The sequence below is a fragment of the Diceros bicornis genome, chromosome 12 (genome assembly GCF_020826845.1).
Source record: "Diceros bicornis minor isolate mBicDic1 chromosome 12, mDicBic1.mat.cur, whole genome shotgun sequence".
Taxonomy (NCBI): Eukaryota; Metazoa; Chordata; class Mammalia; order Perissodactyla; family Rhinocerotidae; genus Diceros; species Diceros bicornis.
This window is the reverse complement of record NC_080751.1, coordinates 23,039,616-23,057,534: the sequence shown is the minus strand read 5'-3', so window position 1 is coordinate 23,057,534 and position 17,919 is coordinate 23,039,616. Positions and strand designations below refer to the sequence as shown.

Here is a 17,919-nt window from a genome sequence, read left to right as displayed (position 1 = left end):
ACCTCAGACAGAAGGAAAACCCTCCTACTCAGTATCCAGGGAATTAATGCCACAAAAGGTCTTTAAAAAGGGGTCAAAATTGACCCCTTTCTTAGTCCCAATTTCTGAAGGGAGGAAATGACTGGGGAAGGTGTGATTGACCACATGATCCAAAAGGCAGTGAAGAGGGGAGGCAGCTGATCCTGCACACCTGGGAGGCCGTGGGAACGGCTCCCAGCTCAGCACCAGACAGGGGAGGGGTGCTTGTCAGCACAGAGACCGGGGTGGATGGGGGATCCCAGAAGCCATTACTTGGAAACACCTAAAAAAGCCCAAATGGGTTGTGCCTTGTGTACATTTTCAAGAGCTTGTTCCAATTTCCTTCTGGACTAGTAAATAACAACTAGAAGTCTGGTGTTTTCCCTTCTCAGGAGTGCAGCAGGCTTCACGATTAAGGACCATGTTTTAAAAGTCAGTAAACAAGGCAGAACTGAGCAATGGCGTCTCCAGTCGGGGAAGCCAGTTACTCTGGGGACAAATGGCTTCTGGGAAGCTGGTCACATTCTACTTCTTCACCTGGGTGGCAAAGACACTGCTGTTTGCTTGGGGATAAGTCACTGGCCTGTACATTTAGGACCTGTGCACATTTCTGTATGCACGCTGTACTTTAATAGAAACGTTTTTAAAACACTAGTTAACGGCTCTCAAGAAAAAGGCTCTTAATTCAAAGGAGAGCTTTAAGAAGCCATATCCCTAATCTCTTCAACTACACCATCCAGTGTGACCACTGTTTGCTGAAGAGTCCAGAAGCGCTGATGCTGACACCGAAAATCATAAAAATGAGGTATTTACAGTAATGCCAACAGTTCAGAACAATGATTTGTCCTCATGGATCTACCTCATTTGAAGAAAAAAGCTAAGAGAAGATGTGAGAAGAGTGTCTTCAAAGAGGCTGGCAGAAGCTACTTCCTCACTCTGACATCCTGTGCCGTCAAACCCAAAGCCCCTTAAGTGGAAACACACACGTTCTTTCCCTTCCTTTGGGGGCAGTGGGAGAAGAAAGAAGCGCCCCTGGCAAAATCACTGTGTGTGTGACAGACTTCCAAGACCAAAGGAGAGGCCGCCAGAAGCGGTTTTGAGAGGACTTCTGAGACACAGAACGTTCTCCTTCCTCTCCTCACCCCATCCACTGCCGTCAGAACCGCTTTGGATCCTGCTTTTGACGTGGTCCAAGTGGAGAGCCTCTGTTCCTAACAAAGGCTCCCTCCCGCCAGCCTCAGGGCGGGACTCTGAGAAACGGTTCTTCTACTGTCAGACTGTCACACAGCAACGCCCGCAGGAAGGAAAAGCCTGATCCTGCTTCAGTGGGGGGAAGCCACACTTGCTGAGACAACTTTCTACACCAATCAAGTACTACACCTTAAGAGACACACGGGAGTCAGAAATCTGATAACGTCTACACTTTTAACACTCTCCCTCCCCCAAGTAACAACAAAACACACCAGGCGAACAAAAAGGCCACCCTGAAGAGGGCAGGGGTAGGTGGAGGGGCTGGCAGGATCAGAGCTAACAGAAGCAGGCCAGTCCTCCAAGGGCGTGCTGTGCTCTGTGGCCGGTGTAGGAGTGACAGCCCCCAAGCGCCGGGGCCACTATTTGGTGAGCCTCCAGGAGGGTGGGGAGAGGGGGATCAGCACTCGCAAAGGCTGCCTCCAGACCCCAAAGTGCTGCCTCGGGCCCAGGGGAATGGCAGACACAGGGGTAAAATTCCAATGGGGAGAAAGCCTCTCGCCTTATTTACAGCCAGTGGAAGGGCTCCCAGAAGACAAGGGAGAGTGTTAGTAACAGAACCCCTAAAGCTGCCCGGATCAGAGGAGCTTTTTTTTTTTTTTTAAACCAAAGCTCATCTAGGATGAGGTCCCTGCAGTAACATCCATGCTAATTGGTAAGTAAGACAAAGCCTTCCCTAACAAATCAGCAATGTAATTACGAAGCCAGTCACTCGACCGAGCCAGTTCGGCGCGCTCGGGCGCGATTCTGGAGCTGTAACCCGACACCACTGTTTGCTGCCGGCGCCTCCTCCCGGCTCTCCCCGCCGCGCAGGGCTGGGGCCGCAGGGCACCGCACCGCCTGTTTATTAATGATCAGACACTGCATTTCGACGGAGACCGAGGGGAACAATCGTCTTGGCTTTTCTGACAGCATCTTAAAGCCTGGAGATAAACCGAAATTCGGCCAGGAAGTCAACCTCTAAGTAAATTAAAAAAACAACTTTCACTGTTTGGGAAGTTTTCTCATGTCCACATTTTAAGAAACTAGAGCTTTCCCTCTCGGGATTTTTACATATTTCTATTAAATTGAAGACTTTCTGATACTGTTGGTTTGTCAAATATAATCTCTTCTCCTGGAGAAAGAAAAATTTTAAAATGTCGACAACTAACTGCAATTAATAGGCAAAATAGAGCCAAATTCTGGAAGAGAATGTTTCAAATAAATATTTCTTTGGAATAAATTATGGCCTCGTTAATAAACATCTGGAAAGAAAAACAGGCTTTTAAGAATGTAACTGTTAAATAGTATAAAATGTTTCTAATATCCTGTCTTATTGGTTCCTCTGCCAGCTGGAAATTTTAGGTTTTAAACCTAACTCTTAAATGAAGCTAGGGACACCAGTCATCTTCTTCCAGGCAATGGAAATGCTAACAATTCTTTTATTTTACCTAAGAATTCTGGCTAAAAGCACTGCACACTTAAAGTAAAAGACTGAGTAGAATTATATGGTTTCTAAACTTATGTTTAACAAAAAACATACAATATGATACGATGCCTGGAATTTGCTTTAAAATACTCCAGAAAAAAACTGGCCATGTAGGTGAAACAAGATGGATAAAATGTTGATAACTGTTGAAGCTTCGTGTTAAGTACAAGGGGGTGCATTGTACTCTTCCCTTAACTTTTGAGTATGTTTGGAATTTTCCATAATAAAAAGGTAAAAAAAAACACAACACACCAATACATATTTTTAAAATTCTACAAATTAAAAAAAATCGAATGAACACAATAAATTATTTATACCCTTAGCGAGAACTATTATATTAACTTGATAGGTTATTTTACACAGAAGAAAGCTATTAATGCTCTATGTAAACAAGCATGCCCCGGACAAGTGGGAACTCCTTTCAAGCTCTGAACGACAGCACATCATATCCAGCCACAAGGGGGCGCAGCAGAGCAACAAGGCACTCCTGAAGTCTGATTATTCACTGCAATTTCTACCTACAGATCTCTCCAAGCATACACATTTCCAAGATTGTTCCCAAATTCAGGTCTCCACAGGACAGTGCTAAGCAAGCCAAAGGCCTTGCCAAGACCAAACTAAATTATATTATGCTATAGTTCAAACTCTGGAAATACTTTATGTAGAAAAGATTGTCGCCTGTATATAAGTAACACTGATGTTTCGAAAACCATGGTTAAAATCCCTAAAGGATTCCTGAAGCGAGAACAAACACACAACAACAAACACACAACTTGAGTCATAGATGTGGACTTGAAGAAGCCCATAGTTCAGAATTTCCAGTGGAAGCCCTAAAGCAGACTCCCATACACACAATGGTCTCAAGGTTAGTACTAAGAATTTTACTAGCATAGAAAAGCCTTCAATAATCTTATTGCTTCTCAACAACAGGAAATTACCTCCACACTGAACAGATATGGCTTCAGGCAGTTATTTGGGAAAACTTCATAAAGACTATTGGGGAGGAGCCATTTAATTGTAAAATGTAACATGGTTAACCTTAGATAATAAGCAAGTTACTGTATAACTACTTGCTGGAATTCTTTCTATTCAAATTACAAGTTGAGGTTTTATGATGTTGTATGTTCAATTACAATGTTCATAAGAGATGAACTATTATCACCAACCTTTCCATTTGAAACTTGGTAAATATGAACATATTATAATATTATTTTTATAAATAATATATTATAATCATTTAAATTAAGATGCTACTTGATACTAATTTGGTGTCACGAACATATCTTTAACATGCTGAATCTAAAGCCTCATCATCATTAAGGGAAGGAATTCTTAGATTTGAATTTCTTTCCCTTAAGATTACGTGACTGTACAGGCTAGCCAGCCTCGCCCCACCCCCATTCCCGTGCATAATGAAAATATTTTTTTCCCCTGTATTTCTAATTGCTTGGATGGGATTCTGGTTTCAACTCTCTTGTAGCATCTTTTCCCCAAAGATACCTTGTTTTTCCCCTCACACTAGAGACCCTTAATAAACAATGTCAGGGGGAAAAAAGGCTTAGGGTAGAAACCAAATGCTTTGCCAAGACTATGTGACTGTTTTTTTTTTTTTGAAGAGGGCCATCAGATAGATAAAACAGTCACACTAGAACACACAAATGTAATTTGTTAGACAAATCTGTGAAAAATAAAATTGCATCTTGAATTTGAATTGCATCTTAAAATAAAATGTTGCCTTCTAGATTTTGTTAGCCAACTACTTGCCACTGAATAAAACTAACAAAAACTTAGTATGCTACATCAGGAAGTGTTTTTATGGAAGTGTTTCTTAAGGGTTATAATTAGTTTTTAATCTTCTTTGCTTTCAAATTTGGAATGTTAAATCTGCGAAAAATCACTTAAAAGAAGACATGCTATAAAATATTCCTCACAAATACAGAATGTATTTCATCTTTTAACTTTCACATGCAGTCTAAAGAGGAAAACCAGAGAAACGTTATTTATTTACTTATTTACTTAGTGAGAAAATTAAGAAATGTGCTGCATCATCTAAATCCGGATTCTTTAAAAGAAAAATTTCAAATTTCCACAATATGACACGAGTATAAAAATTTAAGGTATAGGATAATAGAGGCATACTTAAAAGAAATGTAAACGGGAGGAAACAACTATTCTACTACGTAAATATCTGTCCCATGTAAGCAACATATATATTTGGAAAGTTTATTTTAGTTGATTCTGAGAATTAGGCAGGCTAGTGATAAGGTTTCATAAAGACAATTTAAACTTTATATCATATACTTGAATAATTCGCCAAGTAGAAAAAGGAAATGAGAAAACAAAGTAAACCTGAGGGCAGTGAATGATACGTTGTAAATACGGTAGACATTTATTTTTTAAAATAATTACTTTGGACTATTTTGAGATAAAATGTATTTATTTCTTCCTGAGGACTTCTGCGAATTGACAATTAATGACCCATAGAACTTTATGCAAAGTCACTTAGTCAAATACAATAAAAGTAATCAGAGTACCACACTGAATATAATAAATATTTATTTTCTAAGGAAACTACCTCATAGGACTCCAACTTCAATGATCTTTAGGGAGAGGCAGCCTCCAACCTACCTCACTTACCACCTCCAACAGTCCATTCTTCCCGCCTTCAGGAGCTTTAGAAGCAAGAAGGCAGGTGGGTGCCACTTGAGGAATCTACATTTTGAATATTTGTAAACCAACTACTGTTAGATAGCTAGCAATCATCACCAAGTGAAATCTATTTTATTTCATATTTCTGAATATGGTAAAAATATTTTAAAAATCACTGTTTTAAAAACCATTCCGAAAAGACCAGCACCAGGTTCATGACAAGCAGAGAGGCAGTACAAAAATTTCTTCTTCAGCTGCAGACCACAGCGCTCAAATCCCTCGGCCACAGCGGTTCTTATGACAGCAGGGAAGACAGAGAGGTACACGTACATGGCGCTTCCCTCCTCAAAAAAGGAAAGAAATCTGAAAAGCAAATCTGTATCATGTATTATTATAAAATGGGATAACCACTCAGGGAGGATCAGTTTAAAACAGTTGCCACCTCGTTATCTTGTTAGTGTGGCTAGAATTTTATGCAAACCTGTTCTGGTGTCAGAGATGACCTTGGGACTTTCAGATTCCCTGAGTTTAACTCGGGCAACACTTCTAAACACCAGGGTGGGGTACTCCAGCAGGCGGCTCAAAGCCCAGGGGCTGCGGCGTGGCGTGGAATGATAAGCAGCCAGCCAGAGAGGAGAGCAAGGGGCCAAAGGTCGATCTGCAGCCAGTGACACTTCAGTATTTCATTTTTTGACCATGGCATATTCAGATAGCACTTTTTCTTTTGTTCATCAGTCCACTGTAAACGCGTGCGTGCGTGCGTGTGTGTGTGTGTATGTCCTTAAGAGCCAGAATCCCCTCCTCTTGACTATTCTACCTGAAACTCCTTAGAAGCAGAAAAATGCTTGGTTTAGCATCTTCTTTTCAGTTAACCACCTATGAAGGTTTTTAAAGGAAAATAGCTTAGAATTAAATAGTAACTCTGCAAACCTACAGGTTTTTTTCAAAGAGTCAAAAAAGATAGTAATGCAGACACGACTTAGTTTTAAGAACTTAGGTTTGCTGCTACCTTGAGTTACCAGAGAAACAAAGCTGCCTTTGGGCACCTAAAACTAGTCAGACCTGCTGTAGCAGTTACACAGTCGGCTCCGATTTGTGCTCCACTCTCCTGCCTCCAGCCCCCACCCCACGCACCTGCACAGCTCACTCCACTCCCCACTCAGGGCGGTGCCGAGCCCGGCACACACACCCCTCGTTCTGCCGTCCCTGCTCACAGGCAAGGGCCCGCTCTGGACACACACGGCGTGCAAGTGTAAGAGGAGGCCAGACAAGAGAGCAGATGCCGACTGCGTTCTGAACTGAAAGCTGCAATGGGTGCAGAATACAGCTTATGTGATCTTGGATTTCTAAAATAGATAAATCAAATTGTAGTGTTTGCCTCAGTGAATCCTGGCAGGTATTTGCAATTAAGTTCGGATGCGGGACAGAAGATCCTGAGAGGAGACAAATGGGCCTTTCCAGCTTTAGGAGCCTTCAGACCACAAAGAGAATAGAATTTCCAAAAGGGAGTTTGCACTGTCTGTATGTGGTGCTTGTTTCAATGGTAAGCATCGGTTTTGCGCTATTAGAAATCATATGTTTTCAAAGATATTGTGATGTTTTTATTTTGAAATTTTTATTTGTATTTCAAAGAAAATTTTTAGACTGCCAAGCATGTTTTGTTTGTCTCATGATCTTCAAGAAAAAAACAACAAGGCATCTATTTATTACCCAGAATAGGAATGGCGTCTTATTGGCCTGACATATGCCATTCACAGATTCATACAAAGAATGAACTGCCACACAGTGCTCATGGAGAAAGACACTGCTGCACACAATGAGTGATGGGTGCTCCAGGGGACAGCACTCTTCACAGGGTTTCCGAGCATCTGCACAGAGGGCAGAAGTTTGCCTTTAATACCAACTGCACTGGCCATTGGAGACAGTACTTAAAAAAAAAAAATACACCAACTTTGGTTAGTAGCTGTTTCCTTCAAGAATATTAAAACTGAATTATATAGCCACACACTTCTTAAGCACGAATCCTAGCTTGTGGGTTTCTGTCAATTGTTTAAGGAACAATTATTAAGAGTGGGTAGAAAATATACGATTTGTGCATATGCAGTGGCCACAGCATTTTTAGATTTTTGTGTTCTGCTGATCCGTATCAATTAATAAAAAGACCTATGAAGGCGGATGTTACCCTTATTGCGAGGCCATTTTCACTTAAAACTGGAGCTTGCCCTCTGGTGCCTTTAGCATACACCTGATCTTTGGACTTAGTAATCAGAGACACCTCTCTCTCGCTCTCTGCCAGCTATCTCCTATAGGATACGCCATTAACAGTAAACATGAAATTTCTGTAGCAACAAAGTTTTAAAAAAATCCTACAAGTGAATTAAAGGTCAGACTCCTAAATACCATATTTATCTAAACATATTTTTAACTTATATATAATATTGACAAAGTCATCTTGATTTTTCTGATATAAATGAAATATAAAGCTACATGCTTTTACTACAGTTCTTTAACAAGACACTACAGCAAAAGAAACCTCTACAAGTTTCTGCTGTAGCTTTTATCTTTCTTAGTTACTAAAGTGTAAAGTATTTCAACTACAGGTAAACTTATAACTTGATAGTGATAATTTGTAGTATGCTAATTTATTGACAGGGAAAAATTTTGATGTATTTGTATATATGTATATACGTATGTATCTTCAACCTCCCCTTATACCTTTTTATCTGTTTTGTGTGTGCACGCCTTTCTAAAGTAGTGTTGTGACTTTTATTCTGCCACTGGAGCGCTCTTTAAAATAGTGGATGCCAAAAGCAATCAGTTGCTACACAAATCTGAGTCTGTTTTAAAATATCAAAATATGTATTATTTTATATACTCATTATTAATCATTCAGTGCATGGCAACTGGGTAAAATTTATATTTCAGCTTCTCAATTAAATAAAAATCTTTCAAGGGAGACAATTCAGCAGATAGGAGTCTAAAGATTTTCTAAATCTGACTTAATATCCTTTTCTTAGTTTTTTTAAGAGAAACAAGCCTGAGCAGCTGTCACCTAAAAGCTGTGACACTCGCCTGGCAATAAAACTGTTCCCTGGGACATCTCTTGTTGTACACTTGGTTGGTATTATAAAATGTGAGTCTTCTCTCCTACCTGTTGTAATCAAGCAAGGAACAGAGCTGAGTGTTACAAAAAAAAAAAAAAGGGCTGTCAAATCCATTTCATAAGATTTCTCACCTGAGAGCAACATGCTTATGCACATTTTAATTAGGAGGAGGAGAAAGAAGTAAAAATTATTTTAAAGGGTTCCAAACTTGATGAACATAACTTTACATTAACACGTAATACCTCTAAGTAAACCAAAAAGCTTGAAGCTAAAGGAAAACTTTCTAACATTTGTTCCTCTCTCTTTTTTTCCCTAAGAAGAAACTGATAACAGGAAAGCAGAGACCCATGAACTAGCTATTCTTGCTCAGGCCAGAAGCTGGGATCTTAGGATGGGTATTTTCATCCTCCCAGTACGCCCTAGCACACTGAAGCAGAATAGACTGCTATAAAAAGGGGGAGGAATGGGAGGAGCTCTTGGGGTGAGACAGGCCTTCTGGTTAGCTAAGCAACTATCCCCCCTATCAGCAAAACAACCCAGAGCCTCTCAGGTGGACCATCCTCCAGGGGTTGAGTGGAGCCAAGAGCCCACTTCACTCTAGTCAGAGACTAGTCCCTAATTATAAAAGGCTACTTTGAACACTTAAGGCCTCAGGGATCCTATTGGCTAGTACAACTTCTAGCCTGTTTACACATATTATGGATATTTCTTAACATATATTGGGAAATCAAAAAGCATATTTCATGAAGACAGCTTGAAAACATTTACCATCTTCCTTAAGACCAACTGGGGCTGCCCAATTCGATTCAAATAAAAACCGCTCTAGTCTGAGGCTGGACGTCTCATCCTGCTGACTGCCCTTCCCCATCGGGTGCCTGTAAAACTTTACTTTCCACCTCCTGAAACATCCTGAAACCACCCAGCTTGAAAGCAAAAAGTTATTCTAAGACAAACTAGATCTAATCTTTTTGTCAAATTTAACGCTAAACCCAAAACTCTACTCCCATCTCAATCGATTACTACTACTTCCACTAAAGGTAAGATAACTCATGGCCAAGGCAAAAAATAAAAACAATTTACGGTTTTCTCCATGTAATGGCCCTCTGACGGCACCCTCTGTCTTAATGGTACAAAGTCCAGGGCTTGGGACAGCTGGCTCCCCTCAGCCCCCTCCCTTTCAGTCATAGGCGGTCACCACCAAGATGACTTGTAGATTTCTAACTTAAACACCAATGAGGCATTACGTTTAATATACAAATATATTCAAAATCAATTCACTTGGGCACGGGCGAAAAGAGGGTGGAGAGGGATGTTTTTAAGCTAAAAACACAGGGAAACTCACAGAAACACACTATAGTAAGTTGGATGCAAACCCAGCCACGGAACTCAAAAGTGAAGCAGCCTTCGCGCCAGCAATCCGAGCCTTAAAAAAAAAAAGTCTCGCACGCTCACAACAACACAACCGCCACAAGACGCACACACATCCCAGCTGTAAAAGCGACAGCTCCAGGCTCCCTCCGCCCCACTGCTGGGCTCTGGTTAGCTCCCGACCCCCTGCTGACCCCGGTCCGTGACTGCCCGTCCCCTGCCCTTCCCCCAACAGATCTGCCCGCAAACGCTGGGGTCCCTGGACCCCCCCAAGGGGGTCCAAGGGCGCGGGGCCGCGTAGCAGCAGGAGGGAGTGCTCCTCCTGGTACCTGCTCCAGCCCAGGTCCCTCTCGACGAGGCGCCCGCGACCCTCGCGGCCGCCCGGGTCCCTCCGCCCTCCGAGCTCTCCCGGCCCTGGCCGGGTCCCAGTGCCGCCCCCCACCCATCGGGAGCACAGCGCATCCAAGGATCCCCTACAGCCCGGCGCCGGGAGAACTTACCACTTGCAGCTCCACCTGGGAACTAACGCATCAGGAGGGGTTTCTGCCCACTCCTCAAGCTATTCCCACTCCATGCAGAGTCCCCCGCTCCGGGGGCCCGAGGGTGGCGCCGGGGAGCGGGCAGGAGGCGAGACCGAAGCTAAGACTCCGCCGTCCTGTGCCTGCGCGCTCGGAGCATTATACAATGGTGGAGGAGGAGGCGGCGGCGGCTGCAGGCAGCGGAGGAGGAAGCGAGAGGCGGGCGGAGGGGGCGCCCTGACCGAGCGAGCAGCAGCTCGTGCTCCAGCACTCGCCGTGCAGGAGTGACGTGCGGCCAGCGAGCCTCCCGCGAGCTCCGGGCCCCGGGCTCAGCAGGCCCCGCCCCTCCCGGCCCCGCCCCTCGGCCCGGCCCCGCCCCTCGGCCCGGCCCCGCCCCCTCCCCCGGCGGTCCCGGGAGGCGCGATTAAATGTGGAGCGGGCCCCGGCCGCCGGAGGAGCAGGAAGGGGCAGGCGGAGCACGCGAGACGCCGGGTGGCAGCGCCGCCCACGGCTCCCTCTCTGGCCGGCGCGCCCTTTATTTTCTCTTAAGGAGAGGCTTAAAAAGAAGGGGAAGGGGAAAGAGACACTCCGGCCAGGGGGCCACACCTAACCACCAATAATCCCCTCACTCTAGAAAATACTCGTGCAAATGACGGAGCGGCTAGTGACAAAGGCGGCGGCGAGTGCAGCGCGCGCACAGCCCGCTGAGTCGTGCGACCGCAAATATGACAAGCATCTGAGCTATTCGGCAACTTGGGGCCGGTCAGCAGGGCGGACAGGGTCCCGCGAGGGGGGTGGGGGGCAAAAATTCGACCCCGAGGCGCGGCGTCCACGCTGCCTGCGGGGCTTTCGAGACAGGCGTCCCGGGAGGGCGGGGGCGACAGCGCCCGCAGCTGGGACGCTCCCCGACGCCCCCGTCTCTGCACGCACGAATGGCCCGCAGAGATGTCCGAATGGCAGGACGGGGGCTTCAGCTGGAGCCGGGGACAGAAAATGCCCCTTGCGCGCAGTGGCCTCGGCCCAACCCTCGAAATGGGTCACCAAGTCAACAGTACTTTCGGAGCAGGATGGAACCGAGTTGCATCCTTCGTGGAAGGCTGCGCCGCGGTGTAGACCCGGCAGCCGGCTGCCCACCCTGGCAGAGCCCACGCAGGTAGGGAAGCCAGGCTGGGAGACGCAGGGAAGTCCGAGGCGCCGTCCTCTGCCCAGAAGTTTCACGTTGATAGCCTCCTGCCTCTCAAGAAAGCTTCTGCTTTGAACTACAGACTTAACATTTAGCAGGGAAATTTATACTAGTTGGGAGAGGTTGTGTGTATGCCTAAATGGTGCGAATTTTAAAATACTAGGAAATGAGAGACAACTTCCTTGGAAAATTAATGATTATCTTAAAAATTACATGTGCATTCAGTGCAAAGATGTTACAAAAAGTAATTCAGGCACCTTAAAATTTTGGCTGCCACCCCAGTCAATATCATCTGAGATCACTTTGGTGTTTAATGGTCCACTATACTAGTTACATTTAAGAATAATAAAGCTTTAAGACCTAACATAAAGGTGATTATAAGTCGTTAACATCAAGACAAGTTTAGACCTGTTGGAACTGTTCTCTAATGATTTGTTATCAATCAAATTGATGATTTTATTGAAATTAAACCTGGACTAAAATGTTGGTAGATGAGACAATGTTTCTTGTTTTATCTTTAAGGGAAAGGAAAAGGTTTTTACTGGACCCTCAGTAGAATTAAAATCTTATACAGACTTTTCTTTAAGTATAACCAATGCCAAAAGCTAATTATTTGTGGATGTCTTTGGAAAGTTTCATTATAATGGCGTTCCAAATTACACATCATGGGAGCAGTGTTCAGGGCCCTCTATAGGTCCCGCTCAGTTGGTGCCTGGATGGCACAGCATTCAAACATTTTGCCAGGAAGCCAAGATATTTTTCATTTCCAGAGTTCTGCCTTTTAGAGACAACACTAACTGCTAACAGTTTCCTAACCACCCACTCACTTTTACTTTCACCGCTCACTTTAAGGAAAAGCCATTGAAATAGAAGCTGCAATAATCTCTTCCTGTGATATCTTTGTAGGGGAGGCCAGAGGCTCTGCTGAATTTAAAATGAATTTAGACTGTTATTCACGAATTGAAGTTAGCAAGTTAGACTTTCAGAATTTTTGTGACACTTGGATATTTTCTAGCAATTGGATTACCAAATGCAGTGTTCCTGTACAAAAGAACTAAGATCAAAGTTACAATTTTTGTGTCTCCAGAGTGGACATGTGATTCTGCTAAAGCACGTATTCTGTGCATGCTCAGTAAAGGTTTGAGTTCTTAGGAGAGCAACCTCAGTTTTGGGGTGAAATGATTTTCACCTTTCCACGCTTTTGAAGGTTGTAACATCCTATGAGTGCACACATTATATACGAGTCCCATTTCCCCCACTTTTAGATTCTGGCATCTTTCACCAAGAAGTCAAAGCATCAAGTGGCAGCTTTAACAGCTGCTGATGTGGTCCAACACCAGGTGGTTAACCACTCCCCTCCCCCAGGCCAAGTCCCCCACAGTCCAGCACAGCAATCCCTGCCTGGCCCTGAGAAGCCAACTCCATGAGGATAAGGAAAGGCCCTTCCAAGCTTTTGAAGTCAACTCCCTTCAGTGTTCAACGGCATGATTTTTAAAACATTATTGTTTATTCCTAGCAAATGAACAAGAAATGTTTAGCAAACATGTTAAGTGTGGTTTTCACTCTTTCACTCTTTGGGACATTTAAAAGCCCATTTAAAATAATCCTACCCTCAGGATTTAGAGTTTAGAGTTTCTCCTTCTCAGTTTCACGCATAAGAAATTAGGCCAGTCATCCACATTTAACTATCAGGAACATATCTGTCTAGGGAGGAAAAAAAAACATGGCTTTTGTAAGTATAGAACTGTGATAGTAATTTTTAAAAATACTCATGAGTTTAATTTCAGAGAAGTACTTCTCAACATTGCTTTGTAGATCTGGGTACTAGTTTGCACTTCGATGCTTCTCTTGAAAGTTGCTGTGCCCTCACATCTCGCAAAGTGCTCCACTACTCCACTAACTGAAGGCCACTTTTAGCACTTAATTAGCATGCACCAAAGAAATGACACAAGGACAGCTGGCTATACAAACTGAGAAACAAAGACTTTCAAACTAATTAATTTTTCCTTCTCCTTTGCTGTGTTTTATCTTTCAAGTTCCACCTGAAATGCTGGTAATCATCATCATCTACATGCCTTGGCAATATTGGTCTTATGGCAAAAAAAGATAAACATTTCAGTTATTAAACACATCGTATATAGCTGGCTGGGCTAAATAAACTTCTCATGGAAAATACAGAGATCCTAACTGAATGTGGATTTCCCATTCACCAATAACTGAAAACTACTAATAAATCTTCAAAGTAAAGTTCTAGAAGTCACATCACCTAGCTGATTATCCAGGAGCTCTGATACGGATGCAATGATTTGGAAAACTGGATACTCTCACAAAGATGGCACAGACAGGTTCAGTACTTGTCAGCCACTAGCAAGTTCAAACTTCACGTACCAAAGGAGCAAGTCAACTCATCTGCTTCTAGAAACTCTTCTCCAGCTCTTCTTCCCCCTATTTTTGTCAGGTTTTTTTTCTGTTTGTCCCTGAAGTCATGCTTCACACAAGTAGAATTCGACTCCAGCAAAGGGCTGCTTTTGCAAAGCTTCCTTTATTGTTACTGGACTGCTTTGCAATGACTGTCCCTTATGTACCCAGAGAGGGTCATTCTTCAGTTAGAGATATGCCATTTTCTCTTTTAAAAATCTGACAATATTTAAATTCTAATTTGGAACAAAATCTTAATAATAATATTTGAAGGAAATGCTTTTACAACCATTTGCTTTTTTCCAGCATTTTTGATTAGCCCCTTCTTACCATCACTAGAGAAGATGGCTTCCATTGGGCATTAGCTTCCTTCCTATTCCATTTGACACTATTTTCCGTTAAAATCCTTAGATAAATTGTGAGGTCCAATTTGAAGCAGCCCTCCATAGAGACTCCAGCTTTTGCTCTCACCCTCTCCTCCGCTGGAAAGCAAAGGCCTTTCCTGATGAAAACTCCAGTGTCCCCTTCCTGCCAGATGATGCTCCACTAAGACTAGTGGTGGCTTCTCAAAAACATCTCTCCTTGTCCCCAGTTCCCCACACAGCACTACCCTCCTGATGGCCTGTGCATGTTGACTCTGTATTTCCTGTCTATAGACCATCCTCCCTTCTTGAGTTCATTCTCTTCTCAAGACACTCAGCACTCCTGGCTTCCAAAGAAAACCTCAATGAATGTTAGAAATTACACAGCCTCCAGACTTTCCTTGTCCCTGGGAACCAGCCTGGTGAGAATGAAGAGTCCTGGAGCAGGAGCTAGAAGATCTTGTACAAATAAATCACTTAACTATGAGGAATCATTGACTTTTTAGTTTCTTAATCTGCTATGTCACAGATTCAGGATCAGCACCGCTTCCGGTGAAAAGAGCACAGGTTGTTAGTTGGTCAGATTTCGGGTCTAGTTCCTTAGCCACAGCCAACAGTGAGGCTGAATCAGACCCTTGACATCATGGGGCCGCCTCCACACCCCACAAAAGGAGGAGCTCAAGCTCCAAGATTTCTGTAGCCCCTTCCCCGAGCCGGGAGTCTATGAAAAGGTGACTACAATGGGGACTACCTTCAGAGAGGAGGTTTAGGACTCAAATGAGGTAATCTGCTCAAATTGGAAGACTATAAAACCAACTTTACATTCACACATTTCTAAAAGAAAGGAGCAGAAGTACAAATAATGATAATATGTATGCTCTCTTTAATAGGATATGTTCTTTGAATTATTTTTCATATCCAGAAGACAGATTTGAGCAGTCCTATCCATATTCTCCTGGATTTGTTACCCATTATGGTTCAAGTCACCTACCTGTGATATCTGTAATATCCCCCCACTCCAACATTTGTATGGAGGCAGGACAGTTGACAAGGCATTTTCATATGGATTCACTTGTTTGCTCTTCAGAAGACCTTCCCTGGGCCATAGGCAGTACGGGTGCTACTGCCGAAGTCCCATAGATGAGTAAACAGAGGCTCAGAGAAGGACCCGCCTACTGAACTCTTCCTTTATCAAGCTGACTCCCAGGAACAGAGGTCTGGAGGCTGCGAGATTTCTAACATTCATTGAAATTTTAGGGGGAAGCCAGGAAAGACTCCAGCCGAGTGTCTTGAGAAGAGTATGAACTCCTCAAGAAGGGAAGATGATTTATACACAGGAAGTGCAGAGTCAACATGCAGAGGCCACCAGGAGGGTAGTGCTGTGCCAGGATCTGGATGCCGTTTGCTTCAGTCCTACACTCGAGTCATGAAATAACAGTTCTATTTCTTACACAAAGAACTCCAACCCTGCCTGTCCTTGGCTTTGTTAGCATCACAGTTTAACCCACAGAATTAATAACCCACCACAAAAAAGAAATAATACTCATCACACCTCCGGCCCCCCACTCATTTCCAATATGGTTCATCAAACTGTCCTTCCTGTTTATCACTCTATCTCTAGCCTCTCACAGTACCCAACACAGTAGGTATCTGGTAAGTATTCACTGAATGAATAAATTAAGGAATGCTGAAGAGTTTATACCAGCTTCACAAACTCAAGGGGTTAATCTTTCCTGCTAAAATTTTCCTCTCACTACCTTTTCACTAAGCTCCATGTGTGTGTACACATATGAATAACTATACACATACATTGTTTAAGCAGTATTTGGAAATCTTCATATTAGAGGGATCACTGTGAGTGATTTAATATCGTAATTATAACTGCTTTGCAGCATTTCTAAAATATGCCATTTGGGTTTAACATAGGTAAAAGGACAAATGGATACTCACAAAGTACTTACTGTTTTTTTTTTTTTAAGATTTTATTTATTTATTTTCCCCCCCCAAAGCCCCAGTAAATAGTTGTATGTCATAGCTGCACATCCTTCTAGTTGCTGTATGTGGGACGTGGCCTCAGCATGGCCGGAGAAGTGGTGCGTCAGTGTGCGCCTGGGATCCGAACCCGGGCCACCAGCAGCGGAGCCTGCGCACTTAACTGCTAAGCCACGGAGCCAGCCTAGTACTTACTGTTAAGAGTTAATCTACACAGCCTCACTACTGGGGGAACAACCTTGCAGATAAACAAATTATTGCCATAAGTCCACCATTCTGTACTTCTTTACGAAGATTTTCTCTTCCTATTTTAAGAATTAAAAATCTCAGTTAAATCATTCTTAAAAACACAAAAGAGGGGCCGGCCCAGTGGTGTAGTGGTTAAGTTCACGTGCGTTGCTCTGGCGGCCCAGGGTTCGCCTGTTCGGATCCTGGCGAGGACCTACGCGCCATTCATCAAGCGATGCTGAGGCGGCGTCCCACATAGAGCAACTAGAAAGATGTACAACTGTGACATACAATTGTCTACTGGGGTACTTTAGGGAGAAAAAAGGAAAAAGGAAGGAAGATTGGCAACAGATGCTAGCTCAGGGCCAACCTGCCTCAAAAAAAAGAAAGTGCAAGTAAAAACACAAAAGTATTTGATAATTATGAGTAAAAAAAAAAGACCTGCCTATCCAAATTTTCAAGTGATTACCTGAATGGTTCAAATGACCATTTATTACTGCCACTTTCATGCCCTCCTGGTCATGGAATATAAAAATATGCCAATAATCAAACATGTTATGAATATCATCAATCAATATTAATTCCTAGGAAAACCTGGCAAAATGATGACTGAAAAAATAATTTTTTTCAAAAATATTGCTCTAATGCCAGTTGTCTTTTATGTTTCAAAATCAAGCAAATTTATATGACTGGCTAGACTAATTTCTATTTTCTGCTCTACATATTCTTATATCTATTGTAGAAACTATCTAGGATTGTGTTCCTTTAAGTCACCTATAAGAAAAGAGATCATTTAAGAGAAGTACGGTAATTTGGGGAATGTAAATAATATATTTAAACCATTTTTTGAAGTCCTGGCCATAAAAATTCTACTTTGAGAAGTTAAAAAAACTGAAAGCTTTAATGTATATATAGATGCCAAGGAAATGCCTTTAAGTTCAGGCTCTGAGGTCTCATTAGAAAATAAACATGTGGACAGAGAACACAGTTTAAATGCAAGCATAGTAAATCAGTAAGCTTGAATCAGCTCTTTGCCACTTTGACTTTTTATGGGTTTACTGGAGGAGAGGCAGCACCCAGGTGGGATGGTGTAGACTTGATCTTGTCTTCCAGTGGCCCGTGCAGAGCTCTGTTGTAAAGACCTGCTGCCAGAATAAACAAGGCTTCTTCAAAATTATCCAACTGTCCAATAACACTAGTCCTTTGCTTTAAATTGAAAAAAATTATATTTTTAAATTTAAAATTTTTTATATTTAAAATTTCAGAAATGCAGAGTGAAGTCAAGTAGAAGAAACTAAAGCAAGCATCTCAGATAAACAGCAACACCACAGCAGATACACTTGTGTACTCACTCCGTCAACTG

General features: G+C 42.9%; 1 protein-coding gene across 5 annotated transcripts in view; it reads right to left on the bottom strand.

The window, feature by feature from the left end:
• SERTAD2 (SERTA domain containing 2) overlaps window positions 1-17,919 on the bottom strand; it is a 110,723-nt gene that overhangs the window by 8,177 nt on the left and 84,627 nt on the right. Inside the window, exon 1 of one of the 5 annotated variants that reach the window (XM_058551087.1) lies at window positions 10,356-10,643. The exons of the other annotated variants lie outside the window; for them this stretch is intronic. The gene's annotated coding sequence lies outside the window, so the exon portion shown is untranslated. Of the gene's footprint in view, window positions 1-10,355; window positions 10,644-17,919 lie in introns of those variants that run through there. 5 annotated transcript variants of the gene reach the window in all.